Source organism: Rutidosis leptorrhynchoides, chromosome 4 (genome assembly GCF_046630445.1).
Source record: "Rutidosis leptorrhynchoides isolate AG116_Rl617_1_P2 chromosome 4, CSIRO_AGI_Rlap_v1, whole genome shotgun sequence".
Lineage (NCBI taxonomy): Eukaryota > Viridiplantae > Streptophyta > Magnoliopsida > Asterales > Asteraceae > Rutidosis > Rutidosis leptorrhynchoides.
This window is the reverse complement of record NC_092336.1, coordinates 540,638,688-540,649,619: the sequence shown is the minus strand read 5'-3', so window position 1 is coordinate 540,649,619 and position 10,932 is coordinate 540,638,688.

The window sequence follows — 10,932 nt, the reverse complement described above, 5'->3', positions numbered from 1 at the left end:
AATACCCGAGAGATATATAAATTCACAATTAATATGTTACATTCTTCGAATCTGATTTAGTAAATCATCCATTATACTCCCTACTTTCACAACAATATACATTCTTTTATAGAAATCAAAATAACCATACTCATTCAAATTCAATTACATATTCTGATTTTGAAATCGCAAAATTTAATTCGAGATATAGCCAAAAATCATCACTCTTAAATCCTTACATCTTTCAAAGCTATACTTTGACTTCAAAACTGTGTTAGAACATCATAGGTATATTAACGATTACAATCTGTGTCCAAACCCTTCGAAATTCCTGAAGACGCTTCAAATAATGAACAATCGAGATGATGATCCAACCACATGTTACCCACAGTATACACCTGAAAAACTCTCGAAACTAAAGTCATAGTTTAACACGTATCCGTGTCAGACTCTTTGGCATTTATTAGCAAAAATGACTTTTCAATTCCTTACCAAAGTAGACAGTTGTGTCACAGCTCCACAAGTCAACTTCGACTTTTCAATTAAAACGGTCTTATTATAATCTCGATATATACGATGCCCTTTCGCCATCGTTACCGGAGAACCGTTTATGTCCCATCACATTAGCAATAAACTTACCAACAATTTCACTAATCTTTGATTTTCAGAAAAATCGATATATTCATTAGAACCCTATCATATACTCATCCGCACTTTGTAACAAGAATTGCCATACCAATTATTGAGAATCAGTAATCAGTATTTTGAAATCTTGCAGCATGTCTACATCAACAGTTATATATACATATAACATCTACCTCCAAGACTTACATACTTCGAATGTGAAGTTCCTGGAAAACGCCTAAACTGCGAACTAGTTCTCGGAATTTTAAAAAATGCTGATGAAGCAGCAGAAATTGTCAACAATCTTAACAGTAAAAAGTTTGATGATAAAAAATAGTGTGTTGGCAAAACTCAGAAAAAGAGAAGGTTTGGAACTGGAAAATGGATTGAGCAAAGTATGAAGGAGGCTGTGGACAAATCACAAAGACTAAACCTGCCTTCAAAGAATCCAAATGATTCAGTATCATCATTATCAAATACCTTGCTCCTGACTCTAAACCCTTGTGGATAATATTCTTCATCATCCTCTTATCTTAAATATTCTAAGATATCATCATATCTTTCATTATAAATATCCTCCATATTTTTGGAGATATTTTCATAACTATTGTTAACTGAAATCTTTTATCTCATCGTGACATCAGTGATATATTATAAAGGAAACTGTATTAGTTTCTAAATTCTGAAAAATTCAAATTTAAATTAAGAATGTTTTTGAAGTAGTGTTGGGAACTGAAGCATGAGTTAGTATAATATAATGACACTTGATCAACGTGATTATATTACAGTAAGTCATGCTGAGTTTCTAATGGAATGTGATGATTCACAGATTATAACGTCATCATGTGCCATGTTACATGACTCTTACATTCTACCTAATCTCCAAACATATCGAGAACATATTCTTTCTGATAATTCTATCTTTTCTCTTGAATTTTGGTAATTTGACAAATCAAGATCGTGCCATTTCAATTTTACTCTTAGAACATTAACTATGTTCATTCCGAAATTCATATCTACGAAATATGGACCATTATATACGGTGCTTAATCGCAAGAAGAAGAAATGAAAGAATGAAGCTCTGAAATAGAAATGGGAGTATAAATCGCAGCAAATAGAATGGAGCATTAACTGTAGATGACAATGATTATAGAAGACAGAAGCAGGGACTTGGAAATATAAGGGAAGATATAAAGCCCAATGACAACCCGAAAATTATAAACCATATATATCGATGCATATAGCAGTATAAAGACACGGGAGAACTAAAAACACTATAAAACCAAGAGTATAGTAGAAGTAAATAGATTCTTCCGGCGGCAGATGAAAAAGAAGAACGACAGATATGAAAGTGAGGAGTATATCAAGAATCAGCACTGGATGAAGCATATTGACAAATACTTTAAAATATGAGTTGAGGGAGAAAGAATAGAAGGTGTAAGGAAACGAAGATGGTGGATTTATAGTGAAGTACCAGACAGAACAATCAGGACAGATCATCGCATTTAACCAAAGAGGATTCTAATTTCCTTAATTATCGAAGAACCCAAATCTTATGACGAAGATTTCCTCTAAATCTGAAAATCAACCGTGACTACGTCACTGGTTAAAACGAATCTGCATTTATTCATTTCACTCTTTTGTGATAGCTTCACTTATACTCTTCGCGTAATCAAATTGTTTTATCTATATTACTCAATGATTATAAAACTCTATTTATCAACTCATTTTCGTCATGAAAACATTTTTATGGTTAGCCATGACGATCTCGATCAAATTTCGGGGACGAAATTTCTTTAACGGGTAGGTACTGTGACGACCCGGAAATTTCTGACCAAATTTAAACTTTAATCTTTATATTATTCCGACACGATAAGCAAAGTTTGTTAAGTTAAATCTCAAGAATTTTAAACTGTGTTCATACATTCATTATAACCTCGACCAAATTCCGACGATTCACGAACCGTTATATATAAATAGAATATTAATAAAGTATTAAACGTATAATACCTTACACGAACGTATTTGTTTCAATATGATTTTCGATGAAATTAAAAAAAATATATTAAATGATTGAATTATCAGAAACATTGAATTATGATTACAAGTCTCTGTTGAGAGGTCCACTATGATTTGAGAAAATCTATTCCTCTTAACGATATTCAGAATAATTTGTAAAACTATTTATAAATAAAAACAAAAAGTGTCATTTACGAAAGTTAGACAAAAGTTAGTGGAGAATTGGTTTCCATAATATTCTATTAATTTAGTTTCAAAAGTACAAAAAACGTTTTCAGTTTAAAAAGAACTTTATTATTAAAACATATATATCTTTTATAAATATCTAGAACCACTTTTGACAACTCATTACTTAACCAGTATGATAAAGATAACGATATTTATATTTTATTTTATTAAATATATATAACGATTTAAATTAATATTATATATACTTATACGCGTATTATACGTATATAGTTTTATACTTTTACTATACTTTAACTTTACCTTTACTTTACTTTTATTTTACTTTAACTTTAATAATTCATACTTTAATAATTCAATTTAATAATTCATACTTTAATAATTCACTTTAATAATTCATACTTTAATAATTCACTTTAATAATTCACTTTAATAATTCTTACTTTAATAATTCACTTTAATAATTTACTTTAATAATTCATACTTTAATAATTCATTTTAATAATTCATACTTTAATAATTCATTTTAATAATTCAAAAATCTGTTATAAATAGAATTCAATAGGTTTCATTATTTCATAGAAACTTGAAAATATATTTCTCTAAACTCTCTCAATCGAATTACATATATATATTTTCTTTGTATTATTTCAAGATATTATTAGTATACATAAAATATTACGACGGAGTGCTGTCCGAGTGATTTCAAAATAGTTTTTTTGAATGAGTCGAAGCTAAGGAAATTATGGGTTATAGCTATGGAGGTGATGGGTATGGTTCATGGGTATGCTCTTGAGGTCAATCTAGTGTTTATCATCTCCGTTGCGTCTACGTACTTTTCTGCAATATTGAATCTCAATATTGATACGTTCGTGAATCCGAGGCCAACCTTGCACTTGTTAAATGACGTTATATGTATTTTTACTACGAAATACAGTATGGTGAGTTTCATTTGCTCCCTTTTTAATTGCTTTTGCAATATATATTTTTGGGCTGAGAATACATGCGTTGTTTTATAAATGTTTTACGAAATAGGCACAAGTACTAAAACTAATCCTACGTGGGTTTAAACCAGAAATATACCCTTAGCTTGGTAACATTAAACTACTTGTCTATGTACGGTAGGCGCGAATCCTAAAGATAGATCTATTGGGCCTGACAAACCCCATCCTGACTATGGGATGCTTTAGTACTTCGAAGTTATTTTAAACACACCTGATCTGGTGTACTTCAGAGGGTAAAACATGAACGTTAAGGCTTGTTACCGGGTGCCTACAACTTATAGAATACTTTTATACACTTGCGAGTGTACATATATTTATAAACGGAAATCTTGTGGTCTATTAATATATTGAAATGATTGTTATGATAAACCTATGAACTCACCAACCTTTTGGTTGACACTTTAAAGCATGTTTATTCTCAGGTATTAAAGAAATCTTCCGCTGTGCATTAGCTCATTTTAAGGATATTACTTGGAGTCATTCATGGCATACTTTGAAAGACGTTGCATTCGAGTCGTTGAGTTCATCAAGATTAATATTAAGTCAATTATAGTTGGATGTATTATGAAATGGTATGCATGCCGTCAATTTTTTGATGTAAAGAAAGTTTGTCTTTTAAAAACGAATGCAATGTTTGTAAAACGTATCATATAGAGGTCAAATACCTCGCGATGTAATCAACTATTGTGAATCGTTTATAATGTATATGAACGGGTCCTTTCACATGACGATCCCAATCAAATTTCGGGACGAAATTTCTTTAACGGGTAGGTACTGTGACGACCTGGAAATTTCTGATCAAATTTAAACCTAATCTCTATATGATTTCGACACGATGAGCAAAGTCTGTATTGATGAGTCTTGAAAATTTTGAACTGTTTTCATATATGCAATTACCTTGTGACTATTCTCGACAATTCACGAACAACTATTTGTAAATAGATATGTGTATATATATAAATAAATATATTTATATAATAACTTGAAATGTTATTAATTATTTGTATGAAATTGTTATTATAAATAATTATGTAAAATAATATAATAATAAAATTATTATTTTATTGTATATATATATATATATATATATATATATATATATATATAGTTATATATATATATATGAATATTACTTGTAAATATATATAATAATATTAAATATATTTGATAAAACTTGTTATTTAAATATGTATATATATATATATATATATATATATATATATATATATATGAGTGTGTATGTGTGTGTATGTGTGTGTGTGTGTATGTATATAGATAGTAATTAGAGGTTTTAAAGTATATTGAATAATTTGTAGTTTCGAATTTATTTTTGTAATCCACAATAACGCTCAATTTTCATTCGATCGATATTAAACAAGTTAAAAATAACTTATATGATTTTAGAATAAACGGTGATCCGAAAATGAGTTCTATAAATTATAGACTTATTAAAAATGTATTTAGGAGCTGTTTTTTAAATTTTAGAACTTTTTATATTTTACCCAGAATTGAGTGGGACAGTTGATTTAATTTTTATTTAATAAATTAATGATCAAATTTTATACCATAATGACTGAAATAAATAAAGGAAGTTAATTTAAAAATTTGAGAATTTTTCGAAGACTTTTATCCGCCACTAATTTCAAATAGTGCAGGATACACAGCTCGTGAAAACTGTCGGCAGAATGAATTATTTGTGATGGCTTACTGTTTTCTTTCATCCAATGCATGCGTAAAATTTATTATTATTATTATTATTAAATATTATTAATATTATAATTAATATATAACATCTTATATATATATATATATATATATATATATATATATATATATATATATATATATATATATATATATATCGAGAATTTAGGAGGAAGACACAAAAACCACTTCACACCTTTCACTACCTTGTAACACCACCACCGGGAACCACCATGTCCGCCACCCATGACCACCGTCACCACCGCAAGTCACCACCATCACTTTAGAGCTTTTGTGTTCATTTAAACATCACTACCTTCACCCTAACACCCATCGATCACCATCCATGTCACCATCCTAAACCTCCTCCATCACCACCTTCGGCCACCATCACCAAAGTCACCACCACCCACTTCCCTGCTGCGTTTTTCTACAGCCAACCCGTCACCATAGCAGCCTTTTTCTGTAGCTTTCGGTCTCCAAACACCCATATCACCACCACTAGACCGACCACCTAAAACTCATCACACAAAGGTATACTACTGCTGTAAAAACTCATGTTTCTGTTTTGAACACCACCAGACCCATCACAAACAGTCACCATTGGAATAATTTTTGTCACTGTTTCTTGCTGCTATTACAGCGTGTTTATGCTGCTATTTTCTTTCTGTTTCTACTATTAATTTAACGAGTAAAGAGGAACAGGATGAGGAGGGAAACGAAGTGCTACTGCAGCGTTTTCTGTTTCTTCTTCTACTAAAATAACGATGGTGATGATTAATGATAATGGATAATCATTAATAATAATGATGAACGATAATTAGTGATCCGAATACCCCACAGCTGTTTTCCTGTCATTGTTACTAACCTACTTCCTAATCTATAAAAACAATTACTGGACCTTTTATTAAATGGGGGCTTGTTAATTATCTTTGGGCTATATGAAGTTGTAGTTGGGCTATAGGAAGTGGGCTTGTAGGACTATGTTGTTGATATGCATTTTTTCTAAACCGAAACCCAATAAGAAACCATCGACTAGCAGCTCCAGCTATTGCTATACGTCACTGTTATGATAATGAAGAAGTGATGACGGTGCCGATGTAATGGTAAACGTGACGATGATGATGTATAAGTTTTGATGAGGAAGATAAATATGGAATAAGGGATAACAAAAATAGAATCAACAATAATCCAGAAAAGCATGGACAGCGTAATAGTTATGTGTGTTGTCGGGTTAGCCTGAGGTCACGGGTTCAAACCCGGGCTGAGGCATTTTTTTAGGGCTACTTCTTTGAGGTAGTTTTCTATTATTATTATTATTATTATTATTATTATTATTATTATTATTATTATTATTATTATTATTATTATTATTATTATTATTATTATTATTATTATTATTATTATTATTATTATTATTATTATTATTATTATTATTATTATTATTATTATTGTTGTTATTATGATTAATTGTTATTATCCCTAATACTAATAACATGATTATTATTATCATTAGTATTAGGATTACTATCAATTTTTTATAAATATTATTATCATTATTATTATTATGATTAACATAAGTATTATTGTTCATAATACCATTACTATTATCAATATGATTATCATTAATAAGTATTGTTATTATTAAGAATTATTATCATTATTATCACTTTTACAAAAATTATCATTTTATTAGAATTATTATTATTATTATTATTATTATTATTATTATTATTATTATTATTATCATTTCTATTAAAAGTATCATTATAACTACAATTATCAAAGTTATCATTTTTTTTATTAAAACTTTAATTTTTATTAAAACTTAACCTTTTTAGTGAAGATATTATCTTTATTAAAATTTTCATTTATATTATTATTATTATTACTATTATTACTATCATTATTAAAAATTTTATATATTTTATTATTATTATCATTTTTATCAATAATAACATTATTATTAAGTATTATCATTATTATTATTAAGTATTATTATTATTATTATTATTATTATTATTATTATTATTATTATTATTATTATTATTATTATTATTATTATTATTATTATTATTATTATTATTATTATTATTATTATTATTATAAGTATCATTATTATTAACATTTTTCCTATTATTAATATTATAACAAATAAATATTAATTATATCAAAATATATTTAATACATATAACATAACTCTATTAGTATTTTTATAATAAATAATAATTATCTATATAAAGTAAATATATCTAACTAAATTATTAAGAAAACCTATAAATTATTAAATATAATAATTATATTGAATAATACATAAATTTGTTCGATTTCAATTATGTGTGTTAATATATATATATATAAATGATATAGGTTCGTGAATCCGAGGCTAACCTTGCACTTGTTCAATGACGTCATATGTATTTTTACTACGAAATACAGTATTGTGAGTTTTGTTTGCTCCCTTTTTAAATGCTTTTGCAATATATATTTTTGCGACTGAGATTACATGCACTGCTTTTAAAAACGTTTTACAAAATAGACACAAGTAATCGAAACTATATTCTATGGTTGGATTATCGAATCGAATATGCCCTTTTTAGCTTGGTAGCCTAAGAATTGGTGTTTATGACAATTGCCACCAATTGACGCGAATCCTAAAGATAGATCTATGGACCTCGACACGTCCCATTCGAGTTACGAATGCTTTAGTACTTCGATTATCATGTCCGATGAGGGTCCCAGAATGATGGGGATATTCTATATGCATCTTGTTAGTTCGATTATCAAGCGTTCACCATATGAATGATTTTTAATTCGTGGGTTATGCGTGTTATTTTGTACTCGGGTTACGTGTACAATTAAATATCTGGAAATCTTGTGGTCTATTAAAATGATGAAAATGATTGTTTATGATAAACTAATGAACTCACCAACCTTTTGGTTGACACTTTAAAGCATGTTTATTCTCAGGTATTAAAGAAATCTTCCGCTTTGCATTAGCTTATTTTAAGAATATTACTTGGAGTCATTCATGGCATATTTCAAAAGATGTTGCATTCGAGTCATTGAGTTCAACAAGATTATTATTAAGCCATTGATAGTTTGATATAATATGAAATGGTATGCATGTCTGTTAACTTTCGATGAAATGAAAGTTTGTCTTTTAAAAACGAATGCAATGTTTGTAAAATGTATCATATAGAGGTCAATTACCTCGCGATGAAATCAACTATTGTGAATCGTTTATAATCGGTATGAACGGGCCCTTTCAAATTTTAAGCGTGTATTTCTCAGGTGCTTACACGATGTTGCTTCCACTGTTAGAATTGCTGTCTTGGTGTTATAGACTTGCTGTTATGGACCTGCTGTGTTAGATTTCCGCTGCATTACTTAGAGATGTCTCAATCATGGAAATTTTATTTTGCATTCGTAACTTATGTTATTTTCAAACAATGGCTTTATAACGACCTTTGGGTCACATACTTATGTTAACGCTTCTATTCATTAGAAGCACGTTATATTTCGTAAAACGCTATCTTTTTATGAATGCAAAACTGGTTTTCAAATAGCACATAGTGTTTGAACTTATAATAATCCTGTTGTTGATGGACCGTACACGATGGTTTTGTACGGGGCTTCACATTTGATATCAGAGCATTGGTTGTAGGGAATTAGGTTGCAATAGTGAGTCTAGACCAGACCGAGTAGGATTCACTAATAGGACTAATCTACAACTTGCTCGTTTACTTGTTACTGCTTACTACTTCTGCATGTTACTGCTTACTTATACTGCCGTATGATCTTGCTGCATGCTACTGCTTACCGTTACTGCTATGTGAACTTGCTATATGCTATTGCTTATCCTCGTTACTGCATGCTACTATCTGCTTTCGATTGCATGTTACTTTGTTTAGTACTGCTGTTATTGCCATGCTATGTACTACGGTAGATGATCTAGGTTGCTGTAATGCCTAATTACGTGCTTGCTATCTGTTTTACTGACATGGAAAAAGTTATTTTTCCTTGTTCAAATGTCGAACATGCCGCCCATGACCTTTAACTTCGAGAGTGACTCAGATACGTCTGCTACCTTGCTACGATTGTTGCTGATTCACTGCTACCCTCCGGCGACTCCGGCGATTCTTCATCCGGAGATAGCAGATACGCGCTTGACTTGATGGACATCTCGGACGAAGACGACGATCCCGAGGAGATTCCAGCTCCACCCAACCCTGGGCTCCTGGGAGCACAACACCATTCTGGTGATGCTGTGATTCCTGGGAGAAACGGAGATGGTCCTTTCCGTAACGAGCATGGACATTAGGCTAGACGCATCACTGATGGACGTGTTGTACCGATTCCACTAGGCAGATATCGACTTATGACCACCGGCCAGACGCTTTCTCCCACTCGCGATGATCCTGCATTACCTTCCGGCGATTCAGACGGTTCATCATCCGACGACTCCAGCGAGGAGGATCCCGATGAGGATTCGGAGGAGGACCCTGAGGAGGAGCCCGTGCAGCCACCCTCTACCCCACCGAAGAAGCGGTACAGTTTTGATGGTACTGTTATTCCAGGGGTTAACGGAGGTAGACCGTTCGTGAACGCACATGGACAGTTGGTTAGGGTCACAGCCCGTAAGCAGGTCGTACCGTATCCTGCCGATCCATTTGTGCGTAAGACCGCCCTCACTGTGCCGTCTACATCTGCATCATCTGGACCATCTGCACCACTTGCCCCACCAGCATCCCCCGTCGTCGAGGAACTGACGAGGGAAGTGCATGCCCTCCGTGCTCGGGTAACTGAGCTCGAGGACCAGATGTCCCACCTGATGGACATCATTTACCCACCTTCGCCCTAGGACTATTGTATTAGATTTCCTTATGCATTCCGTTTGTAGTTTCCTGTTTTTCATTAATGTAATGTACGAACCTCATGCCATTGTATGCAAATTTCTTATTATGAATAGGATTACTGTTGCTTAATTGTTGTACGGCATTTACTTTAAGTTATCACATGTTGGCTTTGGTGCTATTCGCTGCTGTTTGCCATGCTTAGTTATCGTGTATTGTATTGTTTCCGTACTGTTTACCTTATGCTATGACGTTACCGATTATGGGATCTTGACTTAAGTCGAAACTTTTGTTTGGAAGATCGATGGCTAACGGAAGAGGTCCGAGAGAAATCCCCACTGCAGCACAGCTTGAGGAGATGATAGCCGCTCGAGTAGCCGCAGCTATGGCGAACGCCAACCCCCAAGCTCCACTGGCTAACCCGAACTTCCAGAATGGGTGTACTTTCAAGGAATTCCAGAGCTGCAAGCCCCACAATTTCAGTGGAATAGAAGGGCCAGTTGGGCTGACGAGATGGTTTGAGAAGTTGGAAGCTGGGTTCCGTGTGATTAACTGCTCCG